Genomic DNA, 11,178 nt, shown 5'->3' on the forward strand with positions numbered 1-11,178 from the left:
GGACTTGGGCCACCTTCCTCTGCATTCCCAGGAGCATTAGCAGGGAGCTGGATGGGAACTGGGGCATCCTAGACTCGAACGTGCACTCTGACGTGGGCTGCCAGCTTCACAGGTGGCACCTCAACCCAGTCCACCACCATGCCAGTATCTGTTCTTTTTAAGGCGTGCTAAGAAGCTGAACTTGCCAGTTAGCAAGCCAGCGCTTCACTTCCCTGTCCCACCTCCCCACAGCCACTTCTCCAGGCTGAAAGGGGCCAAGATCTTCGCGAGGAGATGTCAGCTGCTTCACCGACGTTACATTAACGAACCCGGACTCTGCTGCTCTACGTCCAGGACTTGCAGCAGAAGCCTTGGCTTAGGATCCAGGCGGCTCCCGAGTCCTCGCTGGGAGTCCTGTGTACCCCGGATCAGCCGAGTGACCCAGGGAGTTTCAGGCTGTCACAGCTGCTAAACCAATCTAGCAGGCCGTGGAGTTGCCACCGCTCACTCCATCCCTGCGTCTGTCTGCCAGAGACGCTCACCAAGGACTCTGCCGTGACAGCTGGTGCCGGGCGGGGGGATGTGGACAGTCCCAGTGCCTGTCAGCAGAGGAGGCGTCTCCTCCATCTGGGAAGACAGAGAGCGGGCCTGCCAGGGAGACTCCACAGGGCGGTCTCCTGAGGAAAATGAGTTCCGGGACTCGATTACGGGACTCTAGTAGAAGAGGGCACTAGATGTGTAAGTGTCAACTTGAGAGAAGAGTTCATGGTACGCACTTGAAACCTTGAACTCCTCCCCATCTAGCAGGAAGACAGCATCTGGGGGTGGGGGTGGGGGTGGGAGCAGCGTAGCTGGAACTGCAGCCTTAGGCCGCAATAGGCGGGGGAAGGACAAATGGTGGGTCCCGAAAGGTCGCCAGGCCATCACGTCATGGCCTGCGTCCTCCAGGCAGGCCCACAGAGGCGATGAGGGGTGGGCGTGCACTGTGTCCCGTGGCTCCGTGCTGGGAGGAAAGACACGGTCCTCTTCCCCGAAGGAATTCCGGGAGCCCTGATGCCCTGGGCAGGTGCCCCTCCGCCCCAGCTCAGGTACCACCTGTGTCTGCTCTTTCCCCACACGGGTCCCTATGTTTAGGGACGGAGCTCCAGTCACCAGCTGACCTCCAGGACCACGGCATTCACCTTGGGACGATCAGAAATCTACACTAAAAGCAGCAACAACAAGACAATTGTCTCCATCTCGCTGGGAAGGGCCCCTCCGCAGGACTTCAGTGACTCTGGCCACTTCCCTCTCCCACTCCCCACACTCTTGGGGCAGTTCTCAGAGGCAGCCCCCAGGCTCAGCTCACATCCTCAGAGACCCTGGAACCCGCCAGGTGTGCGCTGCGCCTCCCCCCCCAGACCACAAACCTCAGCTGGCCTCCAGGCGCAGCCCAGAGACCTGGTTGGCTGTTTCCTCTGGGGTCCGGGCTCTCCGGCTTGCTCCTGCAGCCTGCACCCCCGCTGGCGCTGTTCCTAGAGCCGCACTCTCCGCCCGTCCAGAACTCGCCTCCCTGCCTGCCCGCCCCTGTACTTCCCTTGGGGAAGCACCCGGCCTCCCGCACCCGCAGCCCGGCACGCGGCCAAGTTTTCCTCCCTCACCTCGCTCACAGCCTCCCGAAGCCCCTGGCGTAGCTCCGATCACGGCCTGACACCTGTCCGGGCTCCCTAAGCTCCCCACCGGTGAAGCGGAGCTGCCCCGGGCCGGGCCTCGGCTCTCCCTAGCGGGTCCCCGGGGCCGGAAGCTGCCCCGTTAGTGCTCTCAGCGCTCCCCGGGGACCCCTCCCCGACCCTCGGACGTTTCACCTGTGAAGCAGGAGAGACTCGGGGATTCCGCCAAGTGAGGGCCGAGCGGAACGGCTGCCCTCCCGGGCTCTCCCAGCCGCCGCCTCTGAACGCTCGACCCATTAGCACTTACCGCACCGCGCGGGAACGCGCACCCTCTGCCACCCCGCACAGCGCGCGGCCCCGCGGTCGGCGGTGGCGTGAGCGAGCGCTCCCCCGGGAAACGAGATGTGTGTGCAGGGGCGGGGAAGTGGGGACGCACTGTCGTCGCCGGCGCAGCCCCGCCACAGCGAGGCGCTTCAACCCGCAGGACATCTGGGGTCCCAGCTGCACACTGACAGAGACTCGGGCCAAGCCGCCAGGGCAAGGGGGTAAGCAGGAGCAACGGCCGCTCTGGGCCGTCGACGAATACGTTCCCAAGCTCTGCAGCCCGGGGGTCCCCTCACCCGCCGCCCGACGCGCGCGCTGGCACTGGCCTGCCCACCCTGGGAAACTAACGGGCGCCGGAGAGGCCCTCGTTACCTCATTGGTCAGCACTGCTGTCTGTCTGCGAGCAGGGACCTCTGGGAAACGTAGTAGTTTCCGGTACCTTTCTGGAGCTCCACTTCCGCTTCCGGTGGTTAGGGTGCCCGCCACATTCCCGCGCTCGGGTCGCGGCTCCGGGTCACGGGGTTTCGTGGGAGTTTGTGCGGTCACGGAGGCGGTGCCGTGGGGCGGATAGTCGGAGGTCACAGGCACTGGGCTGACGGTCCCTTCTCTCCGGGGCCGGCCCCGGGTGGGCGCGGCCAGGCGCAGAGCCAGCATCCGGCCTCGCGGACCCCGATCGGCGCACGCCCTTGGTGTCGCCATCCGCCGGGCCCGATCGGCTTTTTTTTTTTTTTTTTTAAGTATCCTTGTTCTTTTTGTTGTCCTTGTTATTAATCCCTGTTAACGAGGGCACAGTCTCCTCATTTGAGAAGCCTGGGCAATGCAAAACAGGGCTCCCGAGGCTGAGAAACCAGCCAGAGACGAGGGAAGTGTAGCAGTTTATTTCATTTGGTAAGACTGATTTTATTTATTTGAAAAGCAGAGTTACAGAGAGGGAGACACAAAGAGATTTCCATCCACTGGTTCACTCCCCAGATGGCTGCAGCAGCCAGAACTTGGCCAGGCTGAAGTCAGGAGCTTCCTGGTCTCATCAGGGCGCAGGGGCCAAGCCCAAGATTTGGGCCATCATCCTCTGCGTTCCCAGGACAGTAGCAGGGAGCTGGGTCGGAAATGGAGCCGTATCCTGATTACTCCGCTTTTGATCCACACATACCGGCGCCTATATGGGCTGCTGCCATCACAGGTGGTGGCTTTACCCGTTACACTGCAGTGCCGGCCCAGGCAGGCCCCGCCAAGGGCACTTTAGTTTAGCGGCTGGAGCCTTAGATTCTCTGAAACTGGAGCCAGCTTTTTCGGGTGCTGCTCTCCAAGGTGCTGCTGCCTTGTGCAAGGGCTCCGCTTTGTCCTGGGCTTCGGCTTTGCACTACTGTTTCCTGGAGGCCACCAGTGCTGGGGAGGGCAAATGCCTCATTGTGTCGTAGGTGGTGTCCATCAGCCCACGCTCATTCTTCAGCCTTGTAAACCGCTGTAGTAGACACAACGTCATGCTCCCCTACTTCCAGCAGATACCAGCCTGACTCCTGTGTGTGTGTGTGTGTGTTTCTGACTCCTGTTAAACCTCTGAAACTGGGGCCAGAGCTGTGGATAGTAGTTAAGTCTCCGCCAGCATCCCTTACAGGCGTTGGTTTGAGTCCCGGCTGCACCACTTGGATCCAGCTCCTGGCTAACGGCCTGGGAAAACACTGGAGGACGGCCAACATGCTTGGGAGACCTGGAAGAAGCTCCTGACTCCTGGTTTCTGATTGGTCCAGCTCCGGCCGTTACAGCCAAATGGGGAGTGGACCAGCGGATAGAAGATCTCTCTCTCTCTCTGCCTCCCCTTCTCTGTAGCTCTGCCTCTCAAATATATATATATATATATATATATATATATATGTATTTTATTTGACAGGTAGAGTTATATTCAGTGAGAGAGAGAGACAGAGAGAAAGGTCTTCCTTCCATTGGTTCACCCCCAAAATGGCCGCTACGGCCGGCGCTGCGCCAATCCGAAGCCAGGACCCAGGTGCTTCCTTCTGGTCTCCCATGGGGTGCAGGGCCCAAGCACCTGGGCCATCCTCCACTGCACTCCCAGGCCACAGCAGAGAGCTGGACTGGAAGAGGGGCAACCGGGACTAGAACCTGGTGCCCATATGGGATGCCGGCGCCTCAGGCAGAGGATTAACAAAGTGAGCCACGGCCCCGGCCCCACAGCCTCTCAAATATTTTTTTTTAAATGAGAACTGGAGGGCCAGCGCAGTGGCATAGCGGGTAAAGCCACTGCCTAGCAGTGTCAGCATCCCATGTGGGTGCTGGTTTGAGTCTGGCTGCTCCACTTCTGATCCAGCTCTCTGCTGTGGCCTGGGAAAGCAGCGGAAGATGGCCCAGGGGCTTGGGCCCCTGCACCCGTGTGGGAGACCCGGAAGAAGCTTCTGGCTCCTGGCTTCAGATCGGTGCAGCTCCAGCCGTTGCAGCCAACTGGGGAGTGAACCAGCAGATGGGAGACCTCTCTGTCTCCCTCTACCTCTCTTTCTTTCTCTGTGTAACTCTGACTTTCAAATAAATAAATAAATAAATCTGAAAAAAAAAAAAAAAGAACTGGGTCATCTCCATTTATAAAGACACAGACCAAGATGACCTATGAGTTATGAGTTCCATCCATTCAGAAGGAAAAACAGCTCACCAAGTCAAAAAACAGACAGCCATAGAGATAATGCTGTGTTATCAATTTGCTTATTTATTTATTTATTTATGATTTTAAAATTTATTTGAAAGGCAGAGTTACAGAGAGGCAGAGGGAAAGAGAGAGGTGTTCCCTCCACTGGTTCACTCCCTAAATGGCCATAGCTGCCAGAGCTGCGCCAATCCAAAGCCAGGAGCCAGGAGCTTCTTCCAGGTCTCCCATGTGGGTGCAGGGCCCAAGGACTTGGGCCATCTTCCACTGCTCTCCAAGGCTATAGCAGAGAGCTGGATAGAAGGGGAGCAGCCGGGACTTGAACCAGCGCCCATATGGGATGCTGGCACTGTAGGTGGTGGCTTTACCTGCTTTGCCACAGCACTGGCCCCTTAAATTAATTTTATTTAAAAATTTATTTTCAAGGCCGGTGCCACGGCTCAATAGGCTAATCCTCTGCCTTGCAGCGCCGGCACACCAGGTTCTAGTCTCGGTCGGGACACTGGATTCTGTCCCGGTTGCCCCTCTTCCAGGCCAGCTCTCTGCTATGGCCCGGGAGTGCAGTGGAGGATGGCCCAAGTGCTTGGGCCCTGCACCCCATGGGAGACCAGGAGAAGCACCTGGCTCCTGCCTTCGGATCAGCGTGGTGCGCCGGCCGCAGTGCGCCGGCCGCGGCGGCCATTGGAGGGTGAACCAATGGCAAAGGAAGACCTTTCTCTCTGTCTCTCTCACTGTCCACTCTGCCTGTCAAAAAAATAAAAATAAAAAATAAAATAAAAATTTATTTTCAGGCTGATGCCGCAGCTCAGTAGGCTAATCCTCTGCCTTGCGGATCCAGCACACTGAGTTCTAGTCCTGGTCGGGGCACCAGGTTCTGTTCCAGTTGCTCCTCTTCCAGGCCAGCTCTCTGCTGTGGCCCTGGAGTGCAGTGGAGGATGGCCCAGGTCCTTGGGCTCTGCACCCATACAGGAGACGAGGAGAAGACCTTGCTCCTGGCTTCGGATCAGTGCGGTGTGCTGGCCGCTGCAGCCATTGGAGGGTGAACCAACGGCAAAGGAAGACCTTTCTCTCTGTCTCTCTCTCTCTCACTGTCCACTCTGCCTGTCAAAAAAAATTTATTTTCATCTACTTGAAAGGCACATTAACAGAGAGAGTTCTTCCACCCACTGGTTTATTCCCCAAATGGCTACAACAGCCAGGGCCAGGCTAGGCCAAAGCTGTGAGCCTGGAACTCCATCCGGGTCTTCCATGTGGGTAATGGTCCCAAGCACTTGAGGCATCTTCTGCTGCTTCCCAGGATGCATCAGTAGGAAGCTGAATCAAAAGTGGAGTAGCCGAGACTCAAACCAGCATTCCAGAGTAATGTGTGGGTATCCCAAGTGTCAGTGTAATCTGTTGTACCATGTCTGCCCCATCAAAAAGTTTTTAAGATTGATTGATTGATTGATTGATTGATTGATTTGAAAAGCAGAGTGAGAGAGGGAAAGACCTTTCATCCACTGATTCACTTCCCAAATGGCCTGAATGACCAGGGCTGATCCACACCGGAGCTGGGAGTCCAGAACTCCATTTGGGTCTCATATATGGGTGGCAGGAGCCCAAGCATTTGGGCCATCATCCGCTGCTTTCCCAGGCGCATTAGCAAGGAGCTGAATCAGCAGTGGAGCAGCCGAGACTCAAAACAGCGCTCTGACAGGGATGCCGGTGTTGCAGCAGCCACTTAACCTGCTGTGCTACAGTCCTGGTCTTCCCTCAAACTTCTGCAGGGGCTGGCATTGTGGCTTAGCCAGTGAAGTCTATGACAGTGGCATCCCACATGGTGCCAGCTCAAGTTCTGGCTGTTCTTTTTCTGATCCAGCTCCCTGTTAATGGCCTGGGAAAAGCAGCAAAGACCCAGACAAAGCTTACCCTAGCCCAGCCTGGGCTGTTGTAGCCATCTGGGGAGTGAACCAACTGATGGAAGATTTCTCTGTCCCTCCCTGTCTCTCTGGAACTTTCAAATAAATAAATCATCTTTTTTTTTTTTTAAATTGCAGCAAGCTATTTTAATTTCATTTCCCATGAACTTGATTAATTAATTAACTAATTATTTTATTTATTTATTTATTTTTGACAGGCAGAGTGGACAGTGAGAGAGACAGAGAGAAAGGTCTTCCTTTGCCGTTGGTTCACCCTCCAATGGCCGCCGCGGCCGGCGCGCTGCGGCCAGCACACCGCGCTGATCCGATGGCAGGAGCCAGGAGCCAGGTGCTTTTCCTGGTCTCCCATGGGGTGCAGGGCCCAAGCACCTGGGCCATCCTCCACTGCACTCCCTAGCCACAGCAGAAGGCTGGCCTGGAAGAGGGGCAACCGGGACAGAATCCGGCGCCCCGACTGGGACTAGAACCCGGTGTGCCGGCGCTGCAAGGCGGAGGATTAGCCTAGTGAGCCGCGGCGCCGGCCAACTAATTACTTTATTTGAGAGGCGGAGAGTTCACATCCTTTGGTTCCCTCCTGAAATGCTGGCAATAGCCAGGGCTGGTCCAAGGCTATAGCCTGGAGCAGGGAAGTCAATCCAGGTTTCCCTTATTGGTTAGTAGGATCCCAACTGTTTGAGCCATCGCCACTGCCTCTCCAGGTCTGCATTAGCAGGAAGCTGGAGTTAGGAGCAGAGCTGGGCACTGAACCCAAATACTCTGGTGTGAGACATAGACAATTTTTTTTTTTTTTTGACAGGCAGAGTTAGTGAGAGAGAGAGAGAGAGAGACAGAGAGAAAGGTCTTCCTTTTTCCATTGGTTCACCCCCCAAATGGCTGTTACGGCTGGCGCGCTGCGCCTATCCAAAGCCAGGAGCCAGGTGCCTCCTCCTGGTCTCCCATGCAGGTGCAGGACCCAAGGACTTGGGCCACCCTTCTCTGCCTTCCCGAGCCACAGCAGAGAGCTGGACTGAAAGAGGAGCAACCGGAACAGAATCTGGCACCCCAACCGGGACTAGAACCCAGGGTGCCGGTGCCACAGGTGGAGGATTAGCCAAGTGAGCCGTGGTGCCAGCCAATTTTTTTCTTTAAGATTTATTTATGCAGCCAACGCTGTGATGTAGCAGGTAAAGCCGCCGCCTGCAGTGCCAACATCCCATATGGGCGCCACTTCTCCAGCCTCCAGTATGGCTGCCAGTTTGATTCCTGGCTGCTCCACTTCCAGTCCAGCTCTCTGCTGTGGCCTGGGAAAGCCGTGGAGGATGACCCAAGCACTTGAGCCCCTGCACCCATGTGGAAGACCTGGAGGAAGAAGCTCCTGGCTCCTGGCTTCGGATTGGCGCAGCTCTGGCCCCTGCGGCCAATTGGGGAGTGAATCAACGGATGGAAGACGTCTCTCTCTCTCTCTCTCTTTCTGTTTCTCTTTCTGCCTCTCCTTCTTTGTGTAACTCTGACTTTCAAATAAATAAATATTTTTAAAAATTTATTTACTTAAAAGAGTTACAGAGAGAGAGAGAAAGAGAGGGAAAGACAGGAGAGGCCTTCCATCTGCTGGTTCATTCCCCCAAATGGCCACAACTACTGGGACTGGGCCAGCCAGGAGCCAGGCACTTCCTCCAGGTTTCCCACATGGGTGCAGGGGCCCAAACACTTGGACCATCCTCCACTGCTTTCCCAAGCCATTAGCAGGGAGCTGGATCAGAAGTGGAACAGCTGGGAATCAAACTGGTGCCCATATTGGAAGCTGGAGTTATGGGAGTCGGCTTAACCCGCTGTGCCACAGTGCCGGCCCCGTCTGTGAAGTCTTTTTTTTTTTTTTTTTTTTTTTTTTTTTTGACAGGCAGAGTGGACAGTGAGAGAGAGAGAGACAGAGAGAAAGGTCTTCCTTTTCCATTGGTTCACCCTCCAACGGCTGCAGCGGCTGGCACGCTGCAGCCAGCGCACCGCGCTGATCCGATGGCAGGAGCCAGGTACTTCTCCTGGTCTCCCATGGGGTGCAGGGCCCAAGCACTTGGGCCATCCTCCACTGCACTCCCTGGCCACAGCAGAGAGCTGGCCTGGAAGAGGGGCAACCGGGACAGAATCCAGCGCCCCGACCGGGACTAGAACCTGGTGTGCCGGCGCTGCAAGGTGGAGGATTAGCCTAGTGAGCCATGGCACCAGCCCTGTGAAGTCTTGAACAGGCCCCTCCAGAGGGAGGAGGGACATCAGGGGGAATATTTTGTCAAACAACATAGTGGGGGCCTGTGTCCCCCTTGCTCATGTGAGTGACAGATGACTGGTCCCCGTCAGCTATGGGCAGGGGCAGATTCGGCCTGGTAGGTGATCCTTAATACAAGGAGGGTCCCTGGGCCAACTCCGGTGATGCAGAAGCATCACCAAAAATGGAAAACAATCCAAACCTGGCCGGCAGTACCTCGGTAGGTGTCCAGAACCAGGAAGGGTATCTGGAACTTTCATCCGAGACCATGTTGGTTCTCACTGACCCTCCCTGGATAGGCAAAGCAGACACTGTGAGAGGGGGAGCTGAGACCCCCACCTGTGAGCTCCAACAGCTCCTGCCTCTGCGTGAAGCCCCGCAGAGCAGGGTGGTGGTGCCCGGGGGCGAGTGCAGCCCGCAAGTGAGCCACACTTCCTCCGGCGTCTCCTCCTCCTGCAGTGGGGCGCTCTGCAGCCAGCCCTCACTCCTCTCCAAAATCCCCAAAGAACTTGACCCTGCAGAGAGGCCCAAGGACTCCGATCAGGCTTCTGCATTTTATCAGCCTGAAGATAGCTGCCCAAGTCTCCTTACTTCTATCGGCAGGGCCACGGCTGGGGCAGTGAGAAGCTGTATTAAAATCGGTCTTTTGGCTGGAAGACCTTCAGCGTTGCCCCGGCGGAGCGGGGACAGCCCTTGGCTCGAAGAGACGTGTAACACACGGTGACCCAGCAAAGGCTGCCAAGGACGTCTTCCACAAAGGACGTGGGGTTGGCATGGTCAGAATAGACCTGAGAACCAAGTCTTGTGGTGGCGTGGACTTTTCTACTTCTGGTCATGCTTACGCTGATACAGGGAAAGCGGCAGGCAGCCTAGAGACCGCATGTAAGGTCTGTAACTTGGACTCCCAGGAAATACTCTGGGGACAGAAATCTCTCTGGAGAGTAAGTTGCTGAAGGTTGAAACTGGCTCTCTCTCTCTCTCTCTCAAGATTTATTTATTTGAAAGGCAGAGAGTTAGAGAGAGAGAGGTCTTCCATCTGCTGGTTCACTCCCCAAATGGCCGCAACAGCCAGAGCTGAGCTGATCCAAAGACAGGAGCCAGGAGCTTCTTCCAGGTCTCCCACGTGGGTGCAGGTACCCGAGCACTTGGGCCATCCTCCATTGCTTTCCCAGGCCATAGCGGAAGTGGAGCAGCTGGGACTCAAACCGGCACCCATAAGGGATGCTGGCACTGCAGGTGGAGGCTTTACCCGCTACGCCACAGCGCCGGCCCCCGAAATTGACCCTTGATACCGTATTTGTACTGAACACAGGAAAAAAGAGTGGGAAACTGATGGCCTCCTATAAACGGGATTGTTTCAATCTTGGAAGTAATGTTGATATAGATTTTTCTGGACCAACCATCTATGGGCCAAATTGGCTTTTGAAGGTTGGCTTGCTGGCTCTCAGATGAGTTTTGACATAACCAAATCCAAACTGTCACAGGATAATCTGGCCCTGGGTCACAAGGTTGCAGACTTCCAGCTGCACACCCACGTAAAGGATGGCCCTGAATTCGGAGCTTCCATCTACCAGAAGGCCAACGAGAAGACTGAAACCGGTGTGGACGCCTGGCAGTAACACCACGTGTTTTGGCATCGTAGTAAATCCAAGCTGGATTGTAGGACTTCTCTGTCTGCTAAAGTAAATCACACCAGCCTGGTTGGACCCTCTGACCAGGAGTCAAACTGACCCTCGCCGCTTTGATCGACGGGAAGACCTTCAACGCAGGAGGCCACGAGGCTGGGCTGAGATTTGAACTTGAAGCTTAACGTGGTTTTGAGTAAAGCATCACATTGGTCCCTGGCAGCGAAGAGAAATGAACCCCCTGTGTGAACCTTCAGAAGTGTGAACTTTTAAATTCTCCAAAGAATTGTGATGCTCCCGGCACGGAAGCCTGGCGATTCAGGTGCGCCCAGAGGCAGGCTCTGGGAGGCGTGCCTGGACGTTGTGTGTGTGTGCCGCGCTCCTGTTCAGTTCCCGGGGGGGAACCTTCACGTTAACCTGGGCAGCAGCGTGCTGTCACAGCCTGCACGTCCCCCCCCCCCCCCCCATGCCTCCATGACCTTTTAATATGATTCCTCTCCGTGCTGTAGCGCGATCTTTGGTTCTGCATCAGCGTAACTAAAATAAACCCATCACATTTGGAACACTGAAAAAAAAAAATCAGCCTCTTCCCAATCTGCTTGTGTGCCCAAAGGTGCGGCTGACTCCGTGGTTCTCTGGCTGGATCTCGCGCGTGCAGCGGTGGTGGTGTGTAGTGGGGAAAGCCGCAGGGTCAGACGGGCCCGTGTGCGGATCCCAGCTGTCCCTGCACTACACGTGCCCCTCTGAGTCGCTAGGAAAAGCGGAAGTGATAGGAGAGTTAGCTCGTTGCTTTTTT

The 11,178-nt window shown here is 56.1% G+C and overlaps 1 long non-coding RNA gene across 1 annotated transcript; it reads left to right on the forward strand.

Moving 5' to 3' along the window:
* The first annotated feature begins 2,041 nt into the window (after nt 1–2,041).
* LOC108175490 (uncharacterized) lies at nt 2,042–10,964 on the forward strand. Its single transcript, XR_011381055.1, has 2 exons — nt 2,042–2,173; nt 10,242–10,964. It is a non-coding gene; the product is annotated as an uncharacterized lncRNA (long non-coding RNA).
* Nucleotides 10,965–11,178: the final 214 nt, after the last annotated feature.

The sequence above is a fragment of the Oryctolagus cuniculus genome, chromosome 12 (genome assembly GCF_964237555.1).
Source record: "Oryctolagus cuniculus chromosome 12, mOryCun1.1, whole genome shotgun sequence".
NCBI lineage: Eukaryota > Metazoa > Chordata > Mammalia > Lagomorpha > Leporidae > Oryctolagus > Oryctolagus cuniculus.